This window comes from Schistocerca americana, unplaced genomic scaffold (assembly GCF_021461395.2).
Source record: "Schistocerca americana isolate TAMUIC-IGC-003095 unplaced genomic scaffold, iqSchAmer2.1 HiC_scaffold_13, whole genome shotgun sequence".
Lineage (NCBI taxonomy): Eukaryota > Metazoa > Arthropoda > Insecta > Orthoptera > Acrididae > Schistocerca > Schistocerca americana.
This window is the reverse complement of record NW_025725371.1, coordinates 26,200,145-26,213,416: the sequence shown is the minus strand read 5'-3', so window position 1 is coordinate 26,213,416 and position 13,272 is coordinate 26,200,145.

Below are 13,272 nucleotides of genomic sequence, written 5' to 3'. Positions count from 1 at the left end.
ACGTTTTGAACCTTTCCTGTGACACTACTTATAGATTCCGATGCTTCACTTCAGGTTTACTATATCCCTCTGACCTTCTTATTGACGATGAAACACAGAAATTGCATCGGAATTAAATACAAAAGGCACAATGCCGACTTAAGTACAAGAAGACTGACTCTTCATACTGTCTATGTTTTGAACTATTCCTGTGACCCTAGTTATAGATTCCGATGCTTCCCTTCAGGTTTACTGTATCCCTCTCACATTCTTATTGACGATGAAACACATAAATTGCTTCGCAATTATTTACAAAAGGCACAATGCTGAATCAATTACAAGAAGACTGGCTCTTCCTTCTGTCTATGTTTTGAACCATTCCTGTGACACTAGTTTAAGATTCCGATGCTTCACTTCAGGTTTACTGTATTCCTCTGACCTTCTTATTGACGATGAAACACAGTAATTGCATCGGAATTAAATACATAGGCACAATGCCGACTCAAGTACAAGAAGACTGGCTCTTCCTACTGTCTATGTTTCGAACCATTCCTGTAACACTAGTTATAGATTCCGATGCTTCACTTCAGGTTTACTGTATCCCTCTGACCTTCTTATTGACGATGAAACACAGAAATTGCATCGGAATTAAATACAAAAAGCACAATGCCGACATAAGTACAAGAAAACTGACTCTTCTATCAGTCTATGTTTTGAACCATTCATGTGACACTAGTTATAGATTCCGATGCTTCACTTCAGGTTAACTGTATCCCACTGACCTTCTTATTGCCGATGAAACACGGAAATTACATCGGAATTAAATACAAAAGGCACAATGCCGACTCAAGTACAAGAAGAGTAACTCTTCTTACTGTCTATGCTTTGAACCATTCATGTGACACTAGTTATAGATTCCGATGCTTCACTTCAGGTTTACTGTATCCCTCTGACCTTCTTATTAACGTTGAAACACAGATATTGCATCGGATTTAAATACAAAAAGCACAATGCCGACTTAAGTACTAGAAAACTGACTCTTCTGACTGTCTATGTTTTGAACCATTCCTGTGACACTAGTTATCGATTCCGATGCTTCACTTCAGGTTTACTGTATCGCTCTGACCTTCTTATTGACGATGAAACACAGAAATTGCATCGGAATTAATTACAAAAGGCACAATGCCGAATTAAGTACATTAAAACTGACTCTTCTTACTGTGTTTGTTTTGAACCATTCCTGTGACACTACTTATAGAATCCGATGCTTCACTTCAGGTTTGCTGTATGCCTCTGACTTTCCTATAGACGATGAAACACAGAAATTGCATCGGAATTAAATACAAAAGTCACAATGCCGACTTAAGTACAAGTAGACTGACTCTCCATAATGTCTATGTTTTGAACTATTCCTGTGACACTAGTTATAGATTCCGATGCTTCACTTCAGGTTTACTGTATCCCTCTGAGATTCTTATTGACGATGAAACACAGATATTGCATCGCAATTGAATACAAAAGGCACAGTGCCGAATCAACTACAAGAAGACGGGCTCTTACTCTTGTCTATGTTTTGAACCATTCCTGTGACACTAGTTATAGATTCCGATGCATCACTTCAGGTTTACTGTATCCCACTCACCGTCTTATTGACGATGAAGCACAGAAATTGCATCTGAATTAAATACATATTCACAATGCCGACTCAAGTACAAGAAGACTGGCTCTTCTTACTCTCTATGCTTTGAACCATTCCTGTGACACTAGTTATAGATTCCGATGCGTCACTTCAGGTTTACTGTATCCCTCTGACCTTCTTATTGACGATGAAACACAGAAATAGCATCGGAATTAAATAGAAAAGGCACAATGCCGACTTAAGTACAAGAAAACTGACTCTTCTTACTGTCTATGTTTTGAACCATTCCCGTGACACTAGTTATAGATTCCGATGCTTCACTTCAGGTTTACTGTATCCCTCTGACCTTCTTATTGACGATGAAACACAGAAATTGCATCGGAATTAAATACAAAAGCACAATGCCGACTTAAGTACAAGAGAACTGACACTTCTTACTGTTTATGTTTTGAACCATTCTTGTGACACTAGTTATAGATTCCGATGTTTCACTTCCGGTTTACTGTATCCCACTGACCTTCTTATTGTCGATGAATTACAGAAATTGCATCGGAATTAAACAGAAAAGGCACAATGCCGACTCAAGTACAAGAAGACTGGGTCTTGCTACTCTCTATGTTTTGAACCATTCCTGTGACACTAGTTATAGACTCCGATGCTTCACTTAAAGTTTACTGTATCCCTCTGACCTTCTTATTGACGATGAAACACAGAAATTGCATCGGAATTAGATACATAGGCACAATGCCGACTCAAGTACAAGAAGACTGGCTCTTCTTACTGTCTATGTTTTGAACCATTCCTGTGACACTAGTTATAGATTCCGAAGCTTCACTTCCGGTTTATTGTATCCCTCTGACCTTCTTATTGACGATGAAACACAGAAATTGCATCGGAATTAAATAGAAAAGGCACAATGCCGACTTAAGTACAAGAAAACTGACTCTTCTTTCAGTCTATGTTTTTGAACCATTCCCGTGACACAAGTTATAGATTCCGATGCTTCACTACAGGTTTACTGTATCCCTCTGACCTTCTTATTGACGATGAAACACAGAAATTGCATCGGAATGAAATACAAAAGCACAATGCCGCTTTAAGCACTAGAAAATTGACTCTTCTTACTGTCGATGTTTTGAACCTGTCTTGTGACACTAGTTATAGATTCCGATGCTTCACTTCATGTTTACTGTATCCCTCTGACCTTCTTATTGACGATGAAACACAGAAATTGTTTTGGAATTAAATACAAAAGGCACAATGCCGACTCAAGTACAAGAAGACTGGCTCTTCTTACTGTCTATGTTTTGAACCTTTCCTGTGACACTAGTTATAATTTCCGATGCTTCACTTATGTTTACTGTATCCCTCTGACCTTATTGACGATGAAACACAGAAATTATATCGGAATTTAATAGAAAAGGCAAAATGCCGATTTAAGTACAAGAAAACTGACTCTTCTAACTGTCTATGTTTTGAACCATTCCTGTGCCACTAGTTATAGATTCCGATGCTTCACTTCAGGTTCACTGTATCCCTCTGACCTTCTTATTGACGATGAAACACAGAAATTGCATCGGAATGAAATACAAGAGGCACAATGACGACTTAAGTAGAAGAAAACTGACTCTTTTTACTGTCTATGTTTTGAACCATTCATGTGACACTAGTTATAGATTCCGATGCTTCACTTCAGGTTCACTGTATCCCTCTGACCTTCTTATTGACGATGAAACACAGAAATTGCATCGGAATGAAATACAAGAGGCACAATGACGACGTAAGTAGAAGAAAACTGACTCTTCTTACTGTCTATGTTTTGAACCATTCCTGTGACACTAGTTATAGATTCCGATGGTTCACTTCAGGTTTACTCTATCCCTCTGACCTTCTTATTGACGATAAAACACACAAATTGCATCGGAATAAAATAGAAAAGGCACAATGCCGACTTAAGTACAAGAAAAATGATTCTTCTTACTATCTATGTTTTGAACCATTGCTGTGACAGTAGTTATAGATTCCGATGCTTCACTTCAGGTTTACTGTATCCCTCTGACCTTCTTATTGACGATGAAACACAGATATTGAATCGGAATTAAATACAAAAGGCACAATGCCGACTTAATTACAAGAAAACTAACTCTTCTTTCTGTCTATGTTTTGAACTATTCATGTGACACTAGTTATAGATACCGATGCTTCACTTCAGGTTACTGTATCCCACTGACCTTCTTATTGACGATGAATTACAGAAATTGCATCGGAATTAAATACAAAAGGCACAATGCCGACTCAAGTACAAGAAGACTGGGTCTTCCTACTGTCTTTGTCTTGAACCATTCCTGTGACACTAGTTATAGATTCCGATGCCTCACTTCAAGTTTACTGTATCCCTCTGACCTTCTTATTGACGATGAAACACAGAAATTGCATCGGAATTAATAACAAAAGGCACAATGCCGACTTAAGCACAAGAAAACTGACTCCTCTTACTGTCAATGCTTTGAACCATTCCTGTGACACTAGTTCTAGGTTCCGATGCTTCACTTCAGGTTTACTGTATCCCTCTGACCTTCTTATTGACGATGAAACACAGACATTGCATCGGAATTAAATACATAGGCACAATGCCAACTCAAGTACAAGAAGACTGGCTATTCTTACTGTCTATGTTTTGAACCATTCCTGTGACACTAGTTATAGATTCCGATGCTTCACTTCAGGTTTACTGTATCCCTCTGACCTTCTTATTGACGATGAAACACAGAAATTGCATCGGAATTAAATACAAAAGCACAATGCCGACTTAAGTACTAGAAAACTGACTCTTCTTACTGTCTATGTTTTGAACCATTCTTGTGACACTAGTTATTGATTCCGATGTTTCACTTCATGTTTACTGTATCGACCTGACCTTCTTATTGACTATGAAACACAGAAATTGTATCGGAATTAAATACAAAATGCACAATGCCGACTCAAGTACTAGAAGACTGGCTCTTCTTACTGTCTATGCTTTGAACCATTACTGTGACACTAGTTATAGTTTCTGATGCTTCACTTCAGGTTTACTGTATCCCTCTGACCTTCTTATTGACGATGAAACACAGAAATTACATCGGAATTTAATAGAAAAGGCACAATGCCGACTTAAGTACAAGAAAACTGACTCTTCTTACTGTCTATGTTTTGAACCATTCCTGTGCCACTAGTTATAGATTCCGATGCTTCACTTCATGTTTGCTGTATCCCTCTGACCCTCTTATTGACGTTGAGACACAGAAATTGTATCGGAATTAAATACAAAAAGCACAATGCCGACATAAGTACAAGAAAACTGACTCTTCTATCAGTCTATGTTTTGAACCATTCATGTGACACTAGTTATAGATTCCGATGCTTCACTTCAGGTTAACTGTATCCCACTGACCTTCTTATTGACGATGAAACACGGAAATTACATCGGAATTAAATACAAAAGGCACAATGCCGACTCAAGTACAAGAAGAGTAACTCTTCTTACTGTCTATGCTTTGAACCATTCATGTGACACTAGTTATAGATTCCGATGCTTCACTTCAGGTTTACTGTATCCCTCTGACCTTCTTATTAACGTTGAAACACAGATATTGCATCGGATTTAAATACAAAAAGCACAATGCCGATTTCGGTACAAGAAATCTGACTCTTCTTACTGTCTATGTTTTGAACCATTCCTGTGACACTAGTTATCGATTCCGATGCTTCACTTCAGGTTTACTGTATCGCTCTGACCTTCGTATTGACGATGAAACACAGAAATTGCATCGGAATTAAATACAAAAGGCACAATGCCGAATTAAGTACATTAAAACTGACTCTTCTTACTGTGTTTGTTTTGAACCATTCCTGTGACACTACTTATAGAATCCGATGCTTCACTTCAGGTTTGCTGTATGCCTCTGACTTTCCTATAGACGATGAAACACAGAAATTGCATCGGAATTAAATACAAAAGTCACAATGCCGACTTAAGTACAAGTAGACTGACTCTCCATAATGTCTATGTTTTGAACTATTCCTGTGACACTAGTTATAGATTCCGATGCTTCACTTCAGGTTTACTGTATCCCTCTGACATTCTTATTGACGATGAAACACAGATATTGCATCGCAATTGAATACAAAAGGCACAGTGCCGAATCAACTACAAGAAGACGGGCTCTTACTCTTGTCTATGTTTTGAACCATTCCTGTGACACTAGTTATAGATTCCGATGCATCACTTCAGGTTTACTGTATCCCACTGACCGTCTTATTGACGATGAAGCACAGAAATTGCATCTGAATTAAATACATAGGCACAATGCCGACTCAAGGACAAGAAGACTGGCTCTTCTAACTCTCTATGTTTTGAACCATTCCTGTGACACTAGTTATAGATTCCGATGCGTCACTTCAGGTTTACTGTATCCCTCTGACCTTCTTATTGACGATGAAACACAGAAATTGCATCGGAATTAAATAGAAAAGGCACAATGCCGACTTAAGTACAAGAAAACTGACTCTTCTTACTGTCTATGTTTTGAACCATTCCCGTGACACTAGTTATAGATTCCGATGCTTCACTTCAGGTTTACTGTATCCCTCTGACCTTCTTATTGACGATGAAACACAGAAATTGCATCGGAATTAAATACAAAAGCACAATGCCGACTTAAGTACAAGAGAACTGACACTTCTTACTGTCTATGTTTTGAACCATTCTTGTGACACTAGTTATAGATTCCGATGTTTCACTTCAGGTTTACTGTATCCCACTGACCTTATTGTCGATGAATTACAGAAATTGCATCGGAATTAAACAGAAAAGGCACAATGCCGACTCAAGTACAAGAAGACTGGCTCTTCTTACTGTCTATGTTTTGAACCATTCCTGTGACACTAGTTATAGATTCCGAAGCTTCACTTCCGGGTTATTGTATCCCTCTGACCTTCTTATTGACGATGAAACACAGAAATTGCATCGGAATTAAATAGAAAAGGCACAATGCCGACTTAAGTACAAGAAAACTGACTCTTCTTTCAGTCTATGTTTTTGACCCATTCCCGTGACACAAGTTATAGATTCCGATGCTTCACTACAGGTTTACTGTATCCCTCTGACCTTCTTATTGACGATGAAACACAGAAATTGCATCGGAATTAAATACAAAAGCACAATGCCGCTTTAAGTACTAGAAAATTGACTCTTCTTACTGTCGATGTTTTGAACCTGTCTTGTGACACTAGTTATAGATTCCGATGCTTCACTTCATGTTTACTGTATCCCTCTGACCTTCTTATTGACGATGAAACACAGAAATTGTATCGGAATTAAATACAAAAGGCACAATGCCGACTCAAGTACAAGAAGACTGGCTCTTCTTACTGTCTATGTTTTGAACCTTTCCTGTGACACTAGTTATAATTTCCGATGCTTCACTTATGTTTACTGTATCCCTCTGACCTTATTGACGATGAAACACGGAAATTATATCGGAATTTAATAGAAAAGGCAAAATGCCGATTTAAGTACAAGAAAACTGACTCTTCTAACTGTCTATGTTTTGAACCATTCCTGTGCCACTAGTTATAGATTCCGATGCTTCACTTCAGGTTCACTGTATCCCTCTGACCTTCTTATTGACGATGAAACACAGAAATTGCATCGGAATGAAATACAAGAGGCACAATGACGACTTAAGTAGAAGAAAACTGACTCTTTTTACTGTCTATGTTTTGAACCATTCATGTGACACTAGTTATAGATTCCGATGCTTCACTTCAGGTTCACTGTATCCCTCTGACCTTCTTATTGACGATGAAACACAGAAATTGCAACGGAATGAAATACAAGAGGCACAATGACGACTTAAGTAGAAGAAAACTAACTCTTCTTACTGTCTATGTTTTGAACCATTCCTGTGACACTAGTTATAGATTCCGATGGTTCACTTCAGGTTTACTCTATCCCTCTGACCTTCTTATTGACGATAAAACACACAAATTGCATCGGAATAAAATAGAAAAGGCACAATGCCGACTTAAGTACAAGAAAAATGATTCTTCTTACTATCTATGTTTTGAACCATTGCTGTGACAGTAGTTATAGATTCCGATGCTTCACTTCAGGTTTACTGTATCCCTCTGACCTTCTTATTGACGATGAAACACAGATATTGAATCGGAATTAAATACAAAAGGCACAATGCCGACTTAATTACAAGAAAACTAACTCTTCTTTCTGTCTATGTTTTGAACTATTCATGTGACACTAGTTATAGATACCGATGCTTCACTTCAGGTTACTGTATCCCACTGACCTTCTTATTGACGATGAATTACAGAAATTGCATCGGAATTAAATACAAAAGGCACAATGCCGACTCAAGTACAAGAAGACTGTGTCTTCCTACTGTCTTTGTCTTGAACCATTCCAGTGACACTAGTTATAGATTCCGATGCCTCACTTCAAGTTTACTGTATTCCTCTGACCTTCTTATTGACGATGAAACACAGAAATTGCATCGGAATTAATAACAAAAGGCACAATGCCGACTTAAGCACAAGAAAACTGACTCCTCTTACTGTCAATGCTTTGAACCATTCCTGTGACACTAGTTCTAGGTTCCGATGCTTCACTTCAGGTTTACTGTATCATTCTGACCTTCTTATTGACGATGAAACACAGAAATTGCATCGGAATTAAATACATAGGCACAATGCCAACTCAAGTACAAGAAGACTGGCTATTCTTACTGTCTATGTTTTGAACCATTCCTGTGACACTAGTTATAGATTACGATGCTTCACTTCAGGCTTACTGTATCCCTCTGACCTTCTTATTGACGATGAAACACAGAAATTGCATCGGAATTAAATACAAAAGCACAATGCCGACTTAAGTACTAGAAAACTGACTCTTCTTACTGTCTATGTTTTGAACCATTCTTGTGACACTAGTTATTGATTCCGATGTTTCACTTCATGTTTACTGTATCGCCCTGACCTTCTTATTGACGATGAAACACAGAAATTGTATCGGAATTAAATACAAAATGCACAATGCCGACTCAAGTACTAGAAGACTGGCTCTTCTTACTGTCTATGCTTTGAACCATTACTGTGACACTAGTTATAGTTTCTGATGCTTCACTTCAGGTTTACTGTATCCCTCTGACCTTCTTATTGACGATGAAACACAGAAATTACATCGGAATTTAATAGAAAAGGCACAATGCCGACTTAAGTACAAGAAAACTGACTCTTCTTACTGTCTATGTTTTGAACCATTCCTGTGCCACTAGTTATAGATTCCGATGCTTCACTTCATGTTTGCTGTATCCCTCTGACCCTCTTATTGACGTTGAAACACAGAAATTGTATCGGAATTAAATACATAGGCACAATGCCAACTCAAGTACAAGAAGACTGGCTATTCTTACTGTCTATGTTTTGAACCATTCCTGTGACACTAGTTATAGATTCCGATGCTTCACTTCAGGTTTACTGTATCCCTCTGACCTTCTTATTGACGATGAAACAAAGAAATTGCATCGGAATTAAATACAAAAGCACAATGCCGACTTAAGTACTAGAAAACTGACTCTTCTTACTGTCTATGTTTTGAACCATTCTTGTGACACTAGTTATTGATTCCGATGTTTCACTTCATGTTTACTGTATCCCTCTGACCTTCTGGTTGACGATGAAACACAGAAATTGCATCGGAATGAAATACAAGAGGCACAATGACGACTTAAGTAGAAGAAAACTGACTCTTCTTACTGTCTATGCTTTGAACCATTCATGTGACACTAGTTATAGATTCCGATGCTTCACTTCAGGTTCACTGTATCCCTCTGACCTTCTTATTGACGATGAAACACAGAAATTGCATCAAATTTAATAGAAAAGACACAATGCCGACTTCAGTACAAGAAAACTGACCCTTCTTACTGTCTATGATTTGAACCATTCCAGTGACACTAGTTATAGATTCCGATGCTTCACTTTAGGTTTACTGTATCCCTCTGACATTCTTATTGACGATGAAACACAGATATTGCATCGGAATTAAATACAAAAGGCACAATGCCGACTTAAGTACAAGAAAACTGACTCTTCCTTCTGTCTAAGTTTTGAACCATTCATGGGACACTAGTTATAGATTCCGATGCTTCACTTCAGTTTTACTGTATCCCTCTGACCTTCTTATTGACGATGAAACACAGAAATTGCATCGGAATTAAATACAAAAGCACAATGCCGACTTAAGTACAAGAGAACTGACTCTTCTTACGGTCTATGTTTTGAACTATTCCTGTGACACTAGTTATAGATTGCGATGCTTCACTTCAGGTTTACTGTATCCCTCGGACCTTCTTATTGATGATGAAACAGAGATATTGCATCGGAATTAAATACAAAAGGCACAATGCCGACTCAAGTACAAGAAGACTGGCTCTGCTTACTGTCTATGTTTTGAAACTTTCCTGTGAGACCGGTTTTAGATTCCGATGCTTCACTTCAGGATTACTGTATCCCTCTGACCTTTTTATTGACGATGAAACACAGAAATTGCATCGGAATTAAATACAAAAGGCACAATGCCGACTTAAGCACAAGAAAACTGACACTTCTTACTGTCTATGTTTTGAACCATTCCTGTGACACTAGTTATAGTTTCCGATGCTTCACTTCATGTTTGCTGTATCCCTCTGACCCTCTTATTGACGTTGAAACACAGAAATTGTATTGGAATGAAATACAAAAGGCCCAATGCCGACTCAAGTACAAGAAGACTGGCTCTTCGTACTGTCTATGTTTTGAACCATTCCTGTGACACTAGTTATAGTTTCCGATGCTTCCCTTCAGGATTACTGTATCCCTCTGACCTTCTTATTGACGATGAAACACAGAAATTACATCGGAATTTAATAGAAAATGCACAATGCCGACTTAAGTACAAGAAAACTGACTCTTCTTACTGTCTATGTTTTGAACCATTCCTGTGACACTAGTTATAGATTCCGATGCTTCACTTTAGGTTTACTGTATCCCTCTGACCTTCTTATTGACGATGAAACACAGAAATTGCATCGGAATTAAATACAAAAGGCACAACGCCGACTTAAGTACAAGAAAAGTGACTCTTCTTACTGTCTACGTTTTGAACCATTCCTGTGACACTAGTTATAGATTCCGATGCTTCACTTCAGGTTTACTGTATGCCTCTGACCTTCTTATTGACGATCAAACACAGAAATTGCATCGGAATTAAATACAAAAGGCACAATGCCGACTTAAGTACAAGAAAACTGACTCTTCTTACTGTCTATGTTTTGAACCATTCCCGTGACACTAGTTATAGATTCCGATGCTTCACTTCAGGTTTACTGTATCCCTCTGACCTTCTTATTGACGATGAAACACAGAAATTGCATCGGAATTAAATACAAAAGCACAATGCCGACTTAAGTACAAGAGAACTGACACTTCTTACTGTCTATGTTTTGAACCATTCTTGTGACACTAGTTATAGATTCCGATGTTTCACTTCAGGTTTACTGTACCCCACTGACCTTCTTATTGTCGATGAATTACAGAAATTGCATCGGAATTAAACAGAAAAGGCACAATGCCGACTCAAGTACAAGAAGACTGGGTCTTGCTACTCTCTATGTTTTGAACCATTCCTGTGACACTAGTTATAGATTCCGATGCTTCACTTAAAGTTTACTGTATCCCTCTGACCTTCTTATTGACGATGAAACACAGAAATTGCATCGGAATTAAATACATAGGCACAATGCCGACTCAAGTACAAGAAGACTGGCTCTTCTTACTGTCTATGTTTTGAACCATTCCTGTGACACTAGTTATAGATTCCAAAGCTTCACTTCCGGTTTATTGTATCCCTCTGACCTTCTTATTGACGATGAAACACAGAAATTGCATCGGAATTAAATAGAAAAGGCACAATGCCGACTTAAGTACAAGAAAACTGACTCTTCTTTCAGTCTATGTTTTTGACCCATTCCCGTGACACAAGTTATAGATTCCGATGCTTCACTACAGGTTTACTGTATCCCTCTGACCTTCTTATTGACGATGAAACACAGAAATTGCATCGGAATTAAATACAAAAGCACAATGCCGCTTTAAGTACTAGAAAATTGACTCTTCTTACTGTCGATGTTTTGAACCTTTCTTGTGACGCTAGTTATAGATTCCGATGCTTCACTTCATGTTTACTGTATCCCTCTGACCTTCTTATTGACGATGAAACACAGAAATTGTATCGGAATTAAATACAAAAGGCACAATGCCGACTCAAGTACAAGAAGACTGGCTCTTCTTACTGTCTATGTTTTGAACCTTTCCTGTGACACTAGTTATAATTTCCGGTGCTTCACTTATGTTTACTGTATCCCTCTGACCTTATTGACGATGAAACACAGAAATTATATCGGAATTTAATAGAAAAGGCAAAATGCCGATTTAAGTACAAGAAAACTGACTCTTCTAACTGTCTATGTTTTGAACCATTCATGTGGCACTAGTAATAGATACCGATGCTTCACTTCAGGTTCACTGTATCCCTCTGACCTTCTTATTGACGATGAAACACAGAAATTGCATCGGAATGAAATACAAGAGGCACAATGACGACTTAAGTAGAAGAAAACTGACTCTTTTTACTGTCTCTGTTTTGAACCATTCATGTGACACTAGCTATAGATTCCGATGCTTCACTTCAGGTTCACTGTATCCCTCTGACCTTCTTATTGACGATGAAACACAGAAATTGCATCGGAATGAAATACAAGAGGCACAATGACGACTTAAGTAGAAGGAAACTGACTCTTCTTACTGTCTATGCTTTGAACCATTCCTGTGACACTAGTTATAGATTCCGATGGTTCACTTCAGGTTTACTCTATCCCTCTGACCTTCTTATTGACGATAAAACACAGAAATTGCATCGGAATAAAATAGAAAAGGCACAATGCCGACTTAAGTACAAGAAAAATGATTCTTCTTACTATCTATGTTTTGAACCATTGCTGTGACAGTAGTTATAGATTCCGATGCTTCACTTCAGGTTTACTGTATCCCTCTGACCTTCTTATTGACGATGAAACACAGATATTGCATCGGAATTAAATTCAAAAGGCACAATGCCGACTTAAGTACAAGAAAACTAACTCTTCTTTCTGTCTATGTTTTGAACTATTCATGTGACACTAGTTATAGATACCGATGCTTCACTTCAGGTTACTGTATCCCACTGACCTTCTTATTGACGATGAATTACAGAAATTGCATCGGAATTAAATACAAAAGGCACAATGCCGACCCAAGTACAAGAAGACTGGGTCTTCCTACTGTCTTTGTCTTGAACCATTCCTGTGACACTAGTTATAGATTCCGATGCCTCACTTCAAGTTTACTGTATCCCTCTGACCTTCTTATTGACGATGAAACACAGAAATTGCATCGGAATTAATAACAAAAGGCACAATGCCGACTTAAGCACAAGAAAACTGACTCTTCTTACTGTCAATGCTTTGAACCATTCCTGTGACACTAGTTCTAGGTTCCGATGCTTCACTTCAGGTTTACTG